Source organism: Schistocerca nitens, chromosome 5 (assembly GCF_023898315.1).
Source record: "Schistocerca nitens isolate TAMUIC-IGC-003100 chromosome 5, iqSchNite1.1, whole genome shotgun sequence".
NCBI classification, from domain to species: domain Eukaryota; kingdom Metazoa; phylum Arthropoda; class Insecta; order Orthoptera; family Acrididae; genus Schistocerca; species Schistocerca nitens.
Window position 1 is genome coordinate 260,259,155 of NC_064618.1, and position 19,113 is coordinate 260,278,267.

Sequence of the window (19,113 nt, forward strand, 5' to 3'; positions counted from 1 at the left end):
CGCTATAACCAGAACATAGCCAGAACATTACGACCAGCAACCTACTGTCGATATAAACCCGTGCAGGGAATAGCAGCGAAACCTGGTCGGACACATGCACGGTGCATGTAGTACGAGCGAGCACTACCTGTGTGTAGAATGGGGAAAATGCGATCTATCTGCGTTTGACGGAGGACAGATTGTGATGGCCCAGAGAATCGGCACGAGCATTTCGGAAACTGCACAACTTGTCGGATGTTCGAGAAGAGCTGTCGTGAGAGTCTTCTACACGTGAAGGTGAAACCATGTTCTGACGTGCAGTTGGGCGTCCACTTCTCGTTACAGATGTCGGACGCCGTTGGCTGGATAAGCTAGTAAAACAGAACAGGCGGCGAACTGTGGCGGAACTAACAGCAGACTTTAATGCTGGGCAGAGTTCAAGTGTGTCTGGACACAAAGTGCACCGAACACTCCTTACGATAGGCCTCCGCAGCCGATGATCCATGCATGTGCCCAAGTTAACACAACGACAGCAGCAACTACGACTGAAATGGGCAAGTGACCATCGGCACTGAACGATAGCGCAGTGGCCGAGCGTTTCATGATCTGGTGAATACTGATCCTTTTTCATCATGTCGATAAGAAGGCGCGAATCTGTCGTCTTCCAGGGGAACAGCTCCTTGACACCTGTACTGCGGGACAAAGACAAGTTGGCGGTGGCTCCATTATGCTCAGGGGAACTTTCACGTGGGCATCCATGGGTCCAGTGGAGCTCGTGCAAGACACCACCACGGCTAACGAGTATCGCACTCTGGTTACAGATCACGTACACTGCTCCCCGACGATCATGTTTTCCGACGTCAGTGGCATTTTTCAGTAAGATACTGTGCCATTTCACAAAGCCAGGACTGTGATGGAGTGGTTCGAGGGACAAAATGGCGAGTTCCAATTGATGTGCTGACCCCTTAACCCGCTACATCTGAACCCGATCGAACTCATCTGGGATGTGGCTGAATGTGGCGTCAGAGCTCATCGCCCCCTCCGGAAATTAGGTATCTTGTGTGTGCAGATGTGGTGACAGCTCCCTCCAGCGATCTACCAGTTGCCTCATTGCTGCCATGCTAGGACTCGTCGTCGCTGATACTCGTACCGAAAATGGACACACCGGTTATTAGTTTGGTGATCTCAATGTTCTGGCATGTCAGTGTATAGATATTCGAATCCACACTTCTTAATATCTTCACTTAGACTGCAGAAAGCGAAGTTTAAATTAATGGTTATGAATGAAGCAATGACAGCAAACATCTATGAGAGAGGGAGAAATGAAGCAGTGACCGCAAACATCTATGAGAGAGGCAGATAATAATGGTGATACTGCAGATTATTAGCTTAGGAGTAGTAAGTAAGTACCAAATAACTGAAATCACATGTAATTTTAGAAATCATTTCATTCGTTCTTTTGTTGTCGTAGTTTGTATAACACTCTGTGCGGAGAATAGGGAAAGTTTAAGTACTAAAAACTTGAATACGCACTATTTCGGCTCCACAGTAATATTAATTTAGTCGTTATGAAGCGGCTTTTGGCTTTATAAAGGATAATCTACAGAACATGAGCGAGAGTTCAGAGCTCTACAAAGATTGTTTTTCAAAGATATATAACTTTTGTGACTATATATCGATACAAAAACACAAGCATAGTGTAATTCCCAAAGCAACGCTGAACAAATGGTTCAAATGGCTCTGAGCACTATGGGACTTAATATCTGAGGTCATCAGTCCCCTGGAACTTAGAACTGCTTAAACCCAACTAACCTAAGGACGTTACAAACATCCATGCCCGAGGCAGGATTCGAACCTGCGACCGTAGCGGTCGCGCGGATCCAGACTGAAGCGCCTAGAACTGCTCGGCCACAGCGGCCGGCCAACGCAGAACAAATAAATCTTATATTACTTTATACTCTAAGATTAAAAGTGTAGGAAGTACAAGTGAGTGATGGCACAGACTACCACTTTATATCGACAAACTGGTGAATGTGATGTGATGAACAGCCTGAAAAAGGGGGGAGGGGGAAGGGAGGGCAGACAGGATAAAGGGGTCTAGGAAATGTGGGCTTGGAACATTCATAACAGTATATTATCTAACTGTGTGAGAAATATTAACTGGCTGCTGCTACTTTGGGAAGGGTGAATAATTGGAACCGTGTTTGGTCTTCAAGGAACAGGTCGGGATTCTTTGACTGTTGTTCAATAGCTAAAATTTCGACTATTGATAGTTTTCTGTCTTTAGTTCCCCTATAGAAAACATCACATTTAACACCATAACAAAGACATTCATTCAGAGCACGTCCAGCGAAGACGTAATCTTCCTGTTTCAATCTCCATTGACTTTCATGTTCAGTCAATCTAGTATTTATAGCCCTACCCGATTGACCTAAATATGCACTGGTATCAAAAATTAAAGCAACAAACCGCGATTTCCCTATCCTGTGTCTAACTCACGATTTCATCACACAGTCAACAGATGTTCGTACGATCGTCTTCTCCACTGAAGATGACATTCCAGTCAACGGACAACCACGTCAGCTATGATGTCAGGGTATCTGTCACACGGGGTAGTGTTTGTCGGGTAGTCCCACATCCACAATCGCTGTAGACACAGTCACAGATGGTGCTGTATGGTACAGAGAAGACGCCTACCAGATTCTCTGCGGTGGAGAGTGGAAGCAGGACAGTCGCAAACCAATGTGGCCCTATGGCTCCATGTGAATCGCTCTGTTGTTTCTCGGCTTTGGCGAGACTTTATAGAGACCGAATCTGTGTCCCGAAGACCGGGGTAGGACCGACCACATGTGACATCAGAAAGGTAGGACCGTTATTTGGCTGTAGGGACACGATTGTACCCGCCTTAGTACAGCACGGCAACGGCATCTGACCTCGCAGCATCCACTGAACGCGTTGTACCGAGGCAAACGGTGTACAGAAGGCTTCGGCAGAGTGGCTTTTGCTGTCGGAGACCTGCTGTATGTGTGCCTGTGACGCGTCTTCACAGAAGAGAACGTGTAGAGTGAACGTTGACCATTCGAACACCTCTTGATGAAATTGTACGTGTGAATCGGCAAGACATAAGTGCAGTCAGGTATCATGACGAGATCTTGGGACTTCATGTGCGGTTGTTGCGGTGTCCTGTGTGCCTAGACATAGATGGACGATAATGTTCGACCTCACAGAGCACAGGTGGCTAATGTTTTCTTGTAAACGGAAGATATTGCACGCATGAGGTGGCCTGCTTGCTCTCCCGATTTGAATCCCATAGAGCGTGCCGGGGATGCACTAGGGAGACGGGGTGCATCACATAAACATTTATCAACCACTTTCCAAGACTTCCAAGCAGCTCTGCTTGAAGAATAAGTGTTTTGCCTCAAAATGAGATTGATGACATCATTCACAGCATGCCCCGTCGTTGACAGGCCTGTATATTGCTGCCAGAGGTGTTCACACCGCTTACTGAGCACATTAACGTGTTGTCGAAATGTGTGTGCAAATCCGTTAACTTGAAAAAAAACGAAGAATTTTTTTCTGCCTTTACACTTATAGCAGCTGTTTACATTGTGTATTATTTACATTGTTTCTGATTTACTATCACCTGTTGGTACTATTTTGTGGCAAAATAAACGCAATCTTGCAAAATTTTTGTTTGTTGCTTTAATTTTGGACACCAGTGTAATTTGTCACACAGACTGCAGGAAAATCCTATAAATTCCACTCCGTCCTAAAGGTGCAGTCTCGCTTTACTGTTGAATAGTGTTTATATATAAAAAGCTGGAATGTATGTCCTAGATTTTAGGCTGCTGGCTACATTCCACTCTGTCCTAAAGGTGCAGTCTCGCTTTACTGTTGAATAGTGTTTATATATAAAAAGCTGGAATGTATGTCCTAGATTTTAGGCTGCTGGCTACATATAGCACGTGGAGCTGTGTGTTGCCAGTATGGTCTACTGCTTTCTGTGGAGGATACAGAAGTGCTGTTATCCTGTCACTTCTTTTTACTGAGTATGTCGTAAATGAAGGTCAAATGTTCAAATGTGTGTGAAATCTTATGGGACTCAACTGCTAAGTTCATCAGTCCCTAAGTTTACACACTACTTAACCTAAATTATCCTAAGGACAAATACACACACCCATGCCCGAGGGAGGACTCGAACCTCCGCCGGAACCAGCCGCACAGTCCATGACTGCAGCGCCTTAAACCGCTCGGCTAATCCCGCGCGGCAATGAAGGTCAGACTCTAACCATTGCTGTATGCTATTTCCTTAATTATTTTCAATTCGGCTGCGAAATCTAGTTTGGTTTGTGGTATAGATAGTAGGTGATGCATCATGGAGTGGAAGGCTTCATTGTCTGTGTGTTATGGTATGCTGAGATTGGCAAGTATTGCTGTGTCTCTAGAGGTTGCCATCCAATATATCTTAAATAAATGCTGTTGCTTAAAAATGCCAATGAAAGGTATAAAAAGTTGACAGCACCCTCCCAACTCCATTGTAAACTTAATTTTACTGTAGTGTGAATTTAAATGTTGAAAAAGTTTATTTAGTTATCTGGTCGTGTTTGTCCACAAGCACGGTACATCATCCACATATCAAGTCCAGCATTGTGTTTTACAACTTAGAGGCTCAAAAAAGTTCGTTCAAAATTATCCATAAACATTTTAGCCAATAAGGGGATCGGTGGGTACCCAATTGCTAGCCCATCTGACTGACTGTGCAGTGTCAGTTGAAATTGGAAATAGTTTTTCTCTAAACAAGTCTCAGTTGCTGATCTAATATCCTCTGTTTCCACTGTATGTGTTCTGATTTTACGTAACAATTCTGTTGAAAAATTTCCGTAGCGTCTCCAGCAGGAATATTGGAAAACAGGCCATTGACATCAAATGAGGCTGGCTTAGCCCTAGTGGAATACGATCGTCTTTTAATTGTTTCGCAAATGCAAGAAACTCAGGTATTCAAAATTTTGGTTGAAATTTAGTTTACATTTCTGAATCTAACTCTTTAGCTAATGTGTGACAATGTGCTGAAACTGAATACACTGCAGGTGTTACTGGAATACCTTCTTTGTGAAGGTTTGGTAACGCATACATTCTGGGTGCTGTTGGATTCATGTTTGTGAGTACATGCCATTTCATTTGCTCTCCTGTTCACTTTGGTGCCATATGTTAAATCACAGACTACTTAAAATGTTGCTTAATGGTTGAGAAGCAAGGCAAGAATCTGAACTGAGCAATTCGCTGAAAGAAGAAGATTAGAGCAAATTATGCAACACATTAGAGAGGAGTTACGTCAAGTATGGGATATTGTGCTACTGTCGCCGATGTGGGTCACAGCGACTTATCCTCGGAGCTTGCTCAAGACTTGTTCTGAATGTAATAATTCTCGGTATCATATCCGGCTCAACCTTGGCAGCTGCTACTTTTTGATACGCACAGCAGCTTCGTAAAGCGGCTCCACACGTCATGAAAGAACTTTTGATCTGAAGATGGCGATTTAGACTGTTGTAGTATTAAATATGAACGCGGTTGTTCCGCTATGGCGTCAAACATTATTAATTTTTGTTTTACCATAAAACTGCGCCATCCCAAAAAGCAACTGGTTTCACTTATTTCGTAAAAAATTTACCCATCACAGTCGCCTTCTGTGATGGTACAATTTTTGTTACCATAAACATTGAACTATCACACAAGGCGTCTGCTTGGAGTTACTTCCCGAAAAATGTTTCTTTTGTTCTAAAGTAATAACTAGGAGACAGGAAAGTGATCCTATATACAGCTGGTATGACTGAGACTTGATAAGTTTTGTAAAGGATAACTATAGTGAATCTGAATGTGATACGGAACAAATATCAGGGTGGCCAGAAACTGTCTCAAAAGGTTGTTGCAGGGTAGGTTGTGCTGAGAAATAGTTGTTGTAGAAACAGTTCCATACTTTCCGCCGTTTCCGAGTTAATTAACATTGTACTTAGCTAATCAGGCCGTTGCAAGCGAAAATTCAAGCGGCCGACAGGATGCAATTAGTGGCGGTTGTTATCATACGGTAGACGACAGTGCAAGAGATTGCTTAGCCATTGGCGCGGGTTCCAGCCATTCTACCGTTCCATGTCCAGTTTTTGCATCGCTCTCTTACTTGGTGTTAGGAAACAAAATGAAGAATGTGTCTGACGACACCGTCTCTAGAGGGGCGCTCGAATTGGATCAAACAACCGCCTGATTTGCTAACTTCATGCTAATTAACTCGGAAACGGTGCAACGTATAGAATTTTTTCTTAACAAGTATTTATTAGCACAAGCTGCCCTGCAATACCCGTGCAAGCTTTTCAAACTGTTTCTGATCGCCCTGTATTTTGTGAAATATAAGCAATAATAAATTCGTTTGTTTGCGTGGCCATCTTCCGCAGCAGCTGTTAAAAGGTTCGAACTTGGTGTTATAATCGGGCACGAGCGATGGGACACAGCATCTCCGAGTAGCGACGAAGTGGGGATTTTCCCGAACTACCATTTCACAACTGTACCGTAAATATCAGGTGTCCGGTGAAACACAACATCTCCGACATCGTTGCGGCCGGAAAAAGATCATACAAGAACGGGACCGACGACGACTGAAGAGAATCGTTCAACCTGACAGGAGTGCAACTCTTCCGCAGCTTGCTGCAGATTTCAGTGCTGGGCCATCAACAAGTATGAGCGTATGAACCATTCAACGAAACATCATCGATATCGGCTTTCGGAGCCGAGGGCCCATTTATGTACCCTTCATGACTGCACGACACAAAGCTTTACGACTCGCCTGGGCTCGTTAACATCGACATTGGACTGTTGATCACTGGAAACATGTGGCGTGGTCGGACGAGTCTCGTTTCAAATTGTATCGAGCGGATGGACGTGTACGGGTATGGAGACAACATCATGAATCCATGGACCCTGCAAGTCAGCAGGAGATCGTTCAAGCTGGTGGAGTCTGTTGATCACTGGAAACACGTTGCGTGGTCGGACGAGTCTCGTTTCAAATTGTATCGAGCGGATGGACGTGTACGGGTATGGAGACAACATCATGAATCCATGGACCCTGCAAGTCAGCAGGAGACCGTTCAAGCTGGTGGAGTCTCTGTAATGGTATGACGTGTGTGCAGTTGGAGTGATATGGGACCCCTGATACGTCTAGATACGACCCTGACAGGTGACACGTACGTACGTATCCTGTCTGATCACCTGCATCCATTCATGTCCACTGTGCATTCCGACGGACTTGGGCAATTCCAGTAGTACAATGCCACACCCCACACGTCCAGAATTGCTACAGAGTTGCTCCGGGAACACTCTTCTGAGTTGAGCACTTCCATTGGCTACCAAACTCCCCAGACATGAACGTTATCGAGCGTATGTTGGATGCCTTGCAACGTGCTGTCCAGAAGACATCTCCACCCCCTCGCACTCTTACGGATTTATGGACAGCCCTGCAGGCTTCATGGTGTCAATTCCCTCCAGTGCTACTTTAGACATTAGTAGAGTCCATATCACGTCGTGCTGCGGCGCTTCTGCATGCTTGCCTACACGACTACACGATATTAGGCAGTTATACCAGTTTCTTTGGCTCTTCAGTGTACATAAATTATCTTCTCAAGCTCGTTCGCATGATGAATCGACTACCAAAGACATACATAACTACAAGATACTAAATAAACTTCTTAGATAAATATTCAAAATTTCTTTAATTTATGTCAAATGTATGCAAACTCTTAAGACAGTACAGACTGAGTTGATAGAATACGTTTTTTTGTATGGAACAACATCTTATTTACTTTAAATATTTAATTGTATCTTCGTAGTAGTTTAAATAATGTGTAGACGCCATTCATGCTCGTGAAACCTTTGTATTATTTCAAACTCTCATTAACAGTACTGCATATTTCACGTCAGCAAAATGAACCGCTTTGAAATGGACAACAGCACTTCGAGAACAGTAAGAGTGTATAAGGAGAAGTGTTCACATTTTAAATGAAAATGCCGAAGCGTGCCATTGACAGTTTTCCCCGCGCCCGGGTTCCCGGGTTCGATTCCCGGCGGGGTCAGGGATTTTCTCTGCCTCGTGATGACTGGGTGTAGTGTGATGTCATTAGGTTAGTTAGGTTTAAGTAGTTCTAAGTTCTAGGGGACTGATGACCATAGATGTTAAGTCCCATAGTGCTCAGAGCCATTTGAACCATTTGACAGTTTTCATAAGCGTTGTCTTACAACGAGTGTTTGCTGCAAAGCAATGCGTTTCTTTTATATCAGTCGCTTACTATGTATTGTTAAACTGGATTTGTTTGTTTGTCGAACATGAGTGCTAAATATCTCCCTTGTACTGGTAATGGTTAGCCTCTTCATCAGACTGACAAACCCTATTACAATCTATAGCGCCGGCCGGGGTGGCCGAGCGGTTCTACGCGCTATAGTCTGGAACCGCGTGACCGCTACGGTCGCAGGTTCGAATCCTGCCTCAGGCATGGATGTGTGTGATGTACTTAGGTTAGTTAGGTTTAAGTAGTTCTAAGTTCTAGGGGACTTATGACCTCAGAAGTTGAGTTCCATAGTGCTCAGAGCCATTTGAACCATTTGAACAATCTATACCTCGCCAGTCTCTTCATATTGCCTGCATCCACACTTCTTTAATAAACCATATTACTCATTTCTATAATTGTGTTTCTCTGCAACTTTCCTCTCTATTATTGCTTCCGGTTCGAACACTGCCGTTCGGATATATTAATACCATGGTATTACGGTGTCTCGTTAATTTTTCTCGTACAACTGCTAACAGGGTCTTTTGCTGCATTTCCTTTGTTTCTTCGCACGTTTTGTTTTCGACGTACCAGTGCGAATGCTTCGAAGTCATTCTTCTCCCTTTTTGTCCACGTCGTCGTCTCACTTATTATATATATATATATATATATATATATATATATATATATATTACAGCAAAGTCTTCTTCTAATCTAGGTAAATTTGTCACGCGATAGACTTTTATCCGCTTCATGAAATTTATCCTAAGAAGATAGTCAGTTCATAAGTTATGAACAACTATAGTATAAAACTTCCTGGCAGATTAAAACTGTGTGCCCGACCGAGACTCGAACTCTTGCCCGCGAAAGGCAAAGGTCCCGAGTTCGAGTCTCGGTCGGGCACACAGTTTTAATCTGCCAGGAAGTTTCATATCAGCGCACACTCCGCTGCAGAGTGAAAATCTCAACTATAGTATATCTTACGATAATGCGACAACATGGTAATCCCACCAGGTGCGTTGAACCGGTAAGGCGCTTTGTATGTAAATGCGAACATACAATAGGGTTCCATTACATGAGTTCGACACAAGGGCGAAATGAAATTCGCACATTGGAAGTCTATGCAAATTCATTGTGCATGAGTACAAACGGAACAAAAATGAATCAGAATCTATCACTGTCCTTCAAAATAGTCCATCAGTGGATCCACACAGCGTTGCCGACGATGGGGCAGGCGTTGAATGCCATTAGTATTGTCATCAATTTGTACCCCGTGGCCGGCCGCTGGGACCGAGCGGATCAAGGCGCTTCAGTCCGGAATCGCGCTGCTGCTACGGTCGCAGGTTCTAATCCTGCATCGGACATGGATGTGTGTGATATCCCTAGGTTAGTTAGGCTGAAGTAGTTCAAAGTCTAGGGGATTGATGACCTCAGATGTTAAGTCCCATAGTGCTTAGAGCCATTTGAACCATTTTTTGTACCACATGTGCCGAAATGCTGTGAGGATATCCGCCCTGTTTGCAAAGCTGGAATGAGCTCGAAGTGGAATGGATTGGGGGTCATTTGAGTAGGATGGGTGGGGGCGGATCTCCAACTCTACCGTAGTACACAATTCTTGATGACGTCTGCAGTGTGGGCTGTAGCATTATCATGCAGTATGATTGCATTATCCAGCAATTCTGGACGTTTTCGCCGTCAGCAACAGCTGTTCGTAGTTCCACATGACACTGAGTCGCGTTTCTGCCGGCGACAAAGGCAATTTTCACGTATGCTCGCTGTTTCACTCTGCTTACATCCGTCTTTTAGCACGGCCGAGCTCACACTGAATGTTTCAGGCACTCGTGTCGAGCCGTGGCAATCTGTCGGTTGATTTAGGTACTGTTTGTTGCGGGAATTTGAAAGTGTCCGATTACAGCGACGCCACATGTTCGCACGACATAACATAGTTGCCATGAATTACGAAATGATCTTCGTATATTCTCCGCTTCGGTAACTTTGTGGAATCTGGCTTTCTGAATACAGTAATTGTATTATTTCACTTCTTTCTCAGTTTGATTTTTATTAATGCGTGGTTCTGCCGTATGTCTTTGTCTTTGTAGTTTGCTTCACGTTTATGCGTTAATTCGAACGGTGTGCTGAATAGTCTGTGTAAAGTTCGTCCAAGAATTTCTAATTTACAGCTCCCTAAAACTGACAAAAATTTTCACAACACAGACAATAACACTTCTACAGCTGTACTCCGTGAGCTACGATATGGGAATAGAGGACACATGGCTCACCACAAAATTTTCCTCTCTCCTTGTTACACTTACGGATGACAGACGGGATTAGTGATCGCCACTGTCGCTATGTCCACTGTCAAATTTCTCTAACTCTTCCCTCGTGATCGTTGCACGCAATATGAGTCGGAAGCAGTAATGAGTTTCTTGAACCATACTGGAATGTAGGCCCCCTGGAATTTTGTGGGAGAGGCTCTCCGAGATCCACAGCGCGTCCATTCCAGCGTCAGCCGTTTGAATGTGTTGTATGCTCTGTGACACTACAACGCTGGCTGCACACACACACGTGACTGACTGCACAGCTCTTCGTTGAATTTTCGACATGTCCTCCGTTATCCAGTTTGGTAGCGGTCAAGACTAACGAATGATTTTGCGTAACGGAAACGGAACACCACGGCCGTATTTTCAAAACAAGCTACATTTGCGTCATCTTCAGGTCCTGTTTACCAAAAAACAACTTATATAGTTACAGTGCTTGCGTTTAATAACTTAAGTGATGTAAAAATAACATACCACAATTGCTTTGACATCATAAAAGAAACAAAACTCAACCAAGTACTCTGTGAGGGTACACATCAATACGTGGAAAGGCTTTATATTTATACGTAAGTTTTTAATTTTTTTTACAGAAACTTGACTCACAAAATGGATAAGAGTGTAAAACAACATAGTTTTAAAGTATGCCGATATTTACCTTGAAGGGTCCGTCTTCTCCACATGTGCTAATAACCACATGTATGATTACTATGACAAATTTTTCTACTCTGTATCTTTATGTTCATGTACTTTTATTCATTTTATGACTTAGGTTTCTGTAAAAAAAATTATATAAAGCTTTTCTTTGTAATTATGTGTACACTCACGGGGTACTTTGGTTGAGTTTTGTTAATTTTACGATGTTAAAGTAGTTGTGGTATCTTATTTTTACACCAATTAAGTTACTACACACTGGCATTAACAACATAAGTTGTTTTTTCATAGACACGACCTGAAGATGAAGCGTTGAAACTGGCCGTCTGAACAATAAATTCTTTGAAACTGCGGCAGTGGTGTTCCGTTTCCATTACTTAAATTGTCAGCTGCTGTCACAAATTTTGTGAGTGATCTTCCTTGGAGGATTGTACTTCATAGGGATTTTCTATTAAATCTCAGTCTGCCAATGGTCTTCACGGTCATTTCCCACTAATTAGCAGTAGTATGTCATTGTTAGAACTCGGAAAGCCTTGATCAGCGACCGAATGAGTTGGTGTAGTAGTAAGAGCACTGACTTCTCATTCAGGAAGACACCGATTCAAACCCTCTTTCGGCCATCCGAATTTAGGTTTCTCGTGGTTTCCCTAAATCGTTTAAGCCAAACGTCGCGATGGGCAGTATGAAAATGAAACTGAAGATATGCATGTACATACGCCACCAGATTCCAATGTATGTTCCACGTCTTCTGAAATCGCGGTCGATCAGACGATAAACCCTAATCTTCCTTCCATCTGTGAACATAAGTGCGTCAGATTTACAGCTGACGACACGACGACGTATACAGAAAGCATTGGTTCACCTTTTGTGCTTGAGTAGAAGTATGTAAAGAGTGTTTTCGTAATATTTACAGTCCTAGAAAAAGCTTTCGACAATATAAGAAAAACAAGATGTTCAAGGTTTGAGAGGAATATAAATACAGTATACACAGAAGAATAATTTACTGTGGGTGCAGGTAAACTAAAAGGGGCAATGAAAGTGAAAACTCTAGAAAGCCAAGTCATATCAGTAAGGACGTCAGGCAGATGCGCAATAATCTCTGTTGTTTAACTTGTTTGAAAATTTGAAGGAAAGGATAATATTACAAGCGGAATAAAAGTGCGGGGCAAAAAGAAATGCAAAAGGTCGTGGGAGGTATAGACGTGGGAAAGAATGAAGGCTTAGAAACGTTATAGGACTGAATAACATTAGGTAATTACAGAGCTGTTATGGAGGTGATGTCAAATGATACAATAGTGTAAAGAGAACCGCTGAACCTCAAGACTGGAGACGATAACAGCGTAATTGCTTTCGAGACCTCATATCGACAAAGCAGATTGCGACCTCGATGTTGGATTAAGAAAAATTTTGGGTGCAGGAACCCAATAATTAGGTCTGTTCGATCTTTAAATTCGTACATGATCTGAGTTCAGACTGGCGTTAGCCAAGTCGGTTTGCAGTATCAGAAGAAATGAAAAACGCTATGCTGTGTAGGAATCAATATGGCGAAAAATGAACGAACCAAGGAAAATATCAGAAGTAGGTTGGTGCGTGTAGGAAAAGAACCGAGTTACACCAAATACTGACAGAGAATCATGATGACATCCGTTAAACTAGAACCTTAAACAATTTAAAGACATATTGAGCATTAGTCGACCGTGAATATTTCAAAAATCGAAAAAGGTTTTCCAGAGACGTGTAGTGGTTTCTGAAAAACCCTTAATGTAAGTCTGAAGTACTGAATTGCACGGAAATGAAACATGCATCGTGGAGCAGATTAAACTGTAATGCTTTATAATCGGTTTTAATGACTAAGTGGGCAAATAAATCACGCAGTGGAGAGTACTGTAAAGGAAGAGGTTCACGAGAAGAAGGAACAGGCCAATAGACCATCAGTAGCTATGTGTGTCCATTTGTAAGAAGCAGTAATAGAAATCCTCTAAAGTGTTCAGCAAACACCATAGTCAGATATTGTTGGATGCAATATTGACTTAAAACACCGTAACGCTATGTCGGCCTGAAACGTTAACGAAAATCACGAAAGATGACCGTTATTCGAATCTAGTTCCTCTCGAAGAGCGACCTCCAGTATATAGCATTCAGGTACTTGACTGATGATTTAAATATCCCGTGGTTTGTCTTAACTATACCAGGAGAGTGCTGTTACGGCTAATTTAGTAAAACTGCTATTTTCCGATTATTGAGTTTTGACAGTGAGGCTACGAAGAAATTAGAAATCAGCAGACGTGTTAAAATAATTCAGAATGACATATAGGAGCTTTTGTTTTATGTAGACAAAACTGACTGCCGTAAGATGTAAAAATAAATAAGCTATATCGCTTCTAAGAATCTTGACTTCGACGGGACGCTGAACCCTGGCATTTTTCCCTATTTGCTGACAGTAGAATTCGTCGTTGGCCGATTGATTTATAGCGAAGCGAAGAAACTAACAACACAATTCTTGCCTACTTAGGCACAGGATTGCGAACTCTGTGAAATGATGATAGATGCGAAAATGTTCTGACAGAAAGTTATTTTAGGTAGTACACGAATCTATTTTCCTCTACCAACTGAGTATCGGCAATTGAAAATAGAACATCACTTTCACTATTGTTTGCTCAAACAGTAAGAAAATGTAAGAGAAAATTGCGATTGGTATGGAGTTAGTTGCTCAAAACAAAGAAGTAGTTCTACTTTTCGCCCAAGCCGTTGACGAAAGAACTACGTTTGCTGAAAGACAGAAGCAAAAATTTTTAATTCGGTGATCTTCATAGAATGACAATCCGAGGTAAATTGCTTTTGGCACATTGGTAAGAACTTGAGAAACGTCTCAGTTATATTTTCAAATTCCTCACGTACGCTTGATCTGCCGAAGTACCTGTGAGACATAGGACAATAATGACGTGTATGTCCATTCAGTTATCGCCTTCCCTGTATTTAGATTGCGGATTACATAAGAAATTATCGACGAAAAGCGTACAGTGTAATTCATGTCGATGAAGTATTGACGAGGTACCTACATATTTCTGACAGGTACAGATTAAACTTTCTTCAGACAGGTTATTGCGTAGGTAATTCAGTCCTGAAGCTCATTCTCTTTTTGTCTCGTGATAATTTCTTACTGTTCAGTATCAGCTGTTTTGCGAAATTAGCTTAAGAGGTACTAATTCATAACTTTTCAGCTGCAAATAAAGTTAGCGTTTTTTTTGGAGTATTCTTTTTTTTAGGACTCGTATAAGCGGCAATGTAGTTGAAACACTCTTTCAGGTGTCTTGCTTCCCATGTATAGTTTTTTGGTGATTTTGATTTTTCCATTTGCTTCCCGTCATTATGCCGTGGCGGCCTCTTCCTCTATTCTTTGTCATTACTAATAATTTGAAGTTAACATTTTATGCTGATGTATTATTACTGTTATTTTTAATATTTTTGTTATTCCTGTTATTTAAGCAATTGCTAACATCATTGCGTGAAACACTGTAGATTTTACCTTTTATTTCATTCCGTAGGAATAGAAAAAAAATAATGGCGACAAAATATTATTTCCTACTTAAACACATACTCCGCTACTGAAGTGTTTTACAGATATGAAAAAATCAGTTTTAACGATTGTAAATGAGGTTTGCTGTAATGGGTTTCCGACATGCTTGTTCCAAAGTTTCTAGACTACTTTCACTGTTTTGTTTTTATTTTTAGGGGTAGGATACTGTATTATCAGAAGGAACCAGAGTCTGTGAACATGGCAGTTAACATCGTGCGTTTCTATATTATCAGAGAACGCCACGGTCGGGGCTGCTGTGCCGTCATGTCGTCGGCTTCCTCACCAGTTCGCAGGGCCACGGCAGCAATCAATGAGCCGCACCTGCTACTGTTTCAGCGGCGCGGCGGGTGCTACCTGGCCGAGAACGGGCGAGTACCACACACGTGAGCTATTTCCGCGAGAGACCACGCTTTGCCGGCGAGATCGCTTGTGGCACATGCGCACTCGGCACCTACCTGAGCAGTCAGCGGCCGTGGCGACGGCTGAGGCCACCGCAGCAGTGTCGCTCCGCCCGCACGCCGCGCTGCGACGCCATGATGCCGACCGCGGCGACGGCCGCTTGGTGGCTCTGCCGGCGACCAGCTGGCCGACGCGAGCGCCACTCGCTGTTCGCGCGTAGTTGGAACGGGCGACAGTGTTTTGTTCTGCTACTTGTATTGTAACTCGATGTTTCGCAGCCAGTGATCTCTGTTCACAACGGAGAACTATTCAAAAATCAGCCGTGTAGTAACGTATTCGGTTGGTTCATAGGTTCGTAGCGTATTTACTTTCCAGTTGCTATGGGTTTATTATCACCTGTCATTTTTTATTTGTAGTTCGGTGTTGCTATATGAGTTAACAGACCGTCGGTTTGTTATTTGCAGGCAGTGTGTAGAGTTATGGACGCTACAAAATGGAGTACCAAGCGAAGAAATCGGAAAGTTTCCAACAGTTCAATAGAGTACTGACAGCAGCAGAGGTAGCCAGAAACATTTGCCATTATCAACACTGGCATAGGGGTAATGCCATTGGAGAGAGCACGTCAAAGAAGCGGTTTCCTCGTTTTAAGGAAGAGTTTTTTGACGTCAGTGACAATCCACGTTTAGGAAGACATTTGGGATTTGATGAAGAAATGCATTAACCCACAATGATCCACTCGAGAAATGTGATGAATTGTGATTGTACCACCATAATGCGTGGGATTAGCCGAGCGGTCTAAGGCGCGGCAGTCATGGACTGTGTGGCTGGCCCCGGCGGAGGTTCAAGTCCTCCCTCGGGCATGGGTGTGTGTGTTTGTCCTTAGGATAATTTAGGTTAAGTAGTGTGTAAGCTTAGGGATTGATGACCTTAGCAGTTGAGTCCCATAAGATTTCACACACATCTGAACCACCATAGTGCGACATTTGCATTAAATGGGGAAGGTTCAAAAATCGGGTGTATAGGTAAGGCATTCTCTAAGCCAAAATCACACAAATCAGCAGGTGGCCGTTTGTGTGTTTCTACTTGCTCATCATCAGTTGGCTTGTGAATAACACCGATCATTCTTATCCTGTGTTGTTACTGGTAATGAGATAAAAGAAAGGAATGGTTGAGCTCAGACAAAGCAGTAAGTCCCAGAGGTGTAATCATCACTGGTGACATTTATTGTAAACAACAGAGAAGTCTTACAGATGCAATCCAAGAATAGTGACCAGGAAGAATGCATGAAGTGATGCTACTCCACGATAATGCCTGCCCACATTGTCCAAGAGTGACAGAGAAACACTATATAGGAGTTGGATTGTGAAGTCATTCCGCACCCACCTTATTCACCTGAACATGCGACCTTAGATTTTTCACTTTTTGCGCTCTCAAACATTCGAGGAACTAACTTGCCGGATGAAAGTGCGCTCCGAACATGGTTCAACGAGTTTTTCACCTCAAAACCATTTGATTTCTATAGTCGAAAAGATATCCCGGCGTTGGCAGACTGTTGTAAAAAGTGAAGGGGAATGTATTTTTGATGACCAAAGTCTCTGTTACGTGTATCTGTTGTTTTTATTAAACTAATGGAAAAACGCTACAAGTTACATGAAGCTAACAGTTCGTTTGCCTTCTACCATCTGTGTGACTTAGTACCATACGAATTGGATGTTTGCATTGTGACGGCACTTACATGTTCATTACAAAGAGAGAATTGCCATTTTGGATACTAATCCATCAACTGACACCATGTAGTTACACATAAAAAGATATTACTACACAGCCTGTGCACAGTGTAGCAACACACCATTTATGAAATACCGTAATAATTATATTTGAAATATGGAACTATATTACTAACCTAATGCTGCCAAGAAACTGAAAGGGAAAAGAAAGTCAGAAATATGAAACTAACGCTGTGTACAGTGCAATTACAGTTCATTTTGGAAGAGATGAACGTTTTCGAATGTCTCTGACTGGGTTAGTCTCTTAAAAATTCCAGGAACATCAGATGTACAGAAGACACTGCTATTAATTTTGTCCAAGTCACGTCAGATATTTATATAAAGGCGTATTTATAAAAAGAAATATTACACACGTTTTGCTCAGTTTCTGTTTAAAACAGGAAGTAGAAGTAACAATAAAACAATACTAAAATCGTATTGTACCACAACCAGGTGCTAAGCAATCATTTATTGTTACTGTCAGTTTCGATTGATGTAAATCAAGCAATAATATCAGGTAAATGATACAAGAATTCAATGCTTCCATCCTGTATAAACTTGTAATATGTTGGAACAATATCACTGTTAGATGTCTGAACCTACTTTATTTTTTGAAGCAAATGGATGTTGTGAACAATGCTTCAGTGCTAATTATTGAGTTCCGCTGTCAGTTCATATATTCGATTTTTGTGTAGATTGGCGTGGGACGTCACGTATGTATCCCACACAGATACTGTGACTAAAAGCTTTCTTGAAGATGATGATCATCGACACTGGTAGAGTGATAAACGTTTTCGTAGCACCTGATGGCGGTGCAATTACATTTTCAGTACACACCATCTGCTGAAAATACTTTACACGAGCACAAGAAACGAAAAACAGCGTAGTGTTTTCTTATGTGGGAGAGTAGCAAACAGTAGCGAGTTCATGAGCAGACAGCACAAAATTATTGAAGCACTATGATATCATAGGTTAAAATTGGCACTACTCTTATTTCCAAGCAGTGTTAACACTACTGAAGTGGTTATAGTTCTCTGACAAAGATGATGCTTTATGAATCATTATTTAGCTTATGAAGTCAAGCGGGAACTGGTGGAAGTAATATACGTAACCAATGATGTTAACCAGCTGAACATACGTTACGTCTGACACGTATGTCTGTATGCAATAACTCTAAGAACCGCAACAGAGTATCCAAAGGTGATCATACTATCGCTTGCGGGGGGGGGGGGGGGGGGAGGGGGGGTGGAGTTGACCTGGAAAATGACGAATGGTGACTTCTAAAGAGCCATAAAAAGTTCCATTTCCGACGCTGCTAAAAACTTGCTTAACAGCGAATTCTAAATCATTTTCTTGAAATAAAAACACCGGACTACACTATACTTTTTCCTTTCAAATGGCTCTGAGCACTATGGGACTTAACTTCTGAGGTCATCAGTCCCCTAGAACTTAGAACTACTTAAACCTAACTAACCTAGGGACATCACACACATCCATGCCCGAGGCAGGATTCGAACCTGCGACCGTAGCGGTCGCGCGGCTCCAGACTGTAGCGCCTAGAACCGCTCGGCCACTCCGACAGGCTCCACTTGAAGACATCTTTCGCCAGAATGGGTATAGCGAAAGATGAGATGCACTTTGCGCTATCGACCAAGTGTGCATTGGGTGAGTGGTGATAATACCAAGGTGACTCCAAAGTCTATTGCATTTTTCTCCTTACGCAGGGAGAATTTCGAATAAGATTACCTGTATTTTGCGGAAACATGATACGTAGTGTGTTTTTCCAACACCATCTAAGATTGGGGTTCTTTTACATTCCGTAAAAAGTGACGATGGGTTGCGTAACGCGGGTGTCTACCGTATTCGTTGGAGTCGTGGCATGTCATATATTGGTCAGACTATCAGGACCGTGGAGGACGGGTGTACTGAGTATACACGGCCAGTACGCTTACAACAGCCGAGTAAATCTACCGTTGCTGAATATTGTCTTGACACCGGTTGTCCTATGGAGGTCCATCATATGGAATATAACAACACGCAGTTTCTGGCATGCACTTCCAACTATTGGGATAGTGTTATTAAGGAAGCTGTTGAAATTAAAGTGATCTTACAGATAGAGA

At 42.5% G+C, this 19,113-nt stretch overlaps 1 protein-coding gene across 1 annotated transcript in view; it reads right to left on the reverse strand.

The window, feature by feature from the left end:
• The window catches only part of LOC126260166 (transmembrane protein 229B-like), a 227,188-nt gene extending 211,817 nt beyond the window's left edge, over positions 1–15,371 (reverse strand). The window contains exon 1 of the mRNA XM_049957429.1: positions 15,284–15,371. The gene's annotated coding sequence lies outside the window, so the exon portion shown is untranslated. The remainder of the gene's footprint in view (positions 1–15,283) is intronic.
• Positions 15,372–19,113: the final 3,742 nt, after the last annotated feature.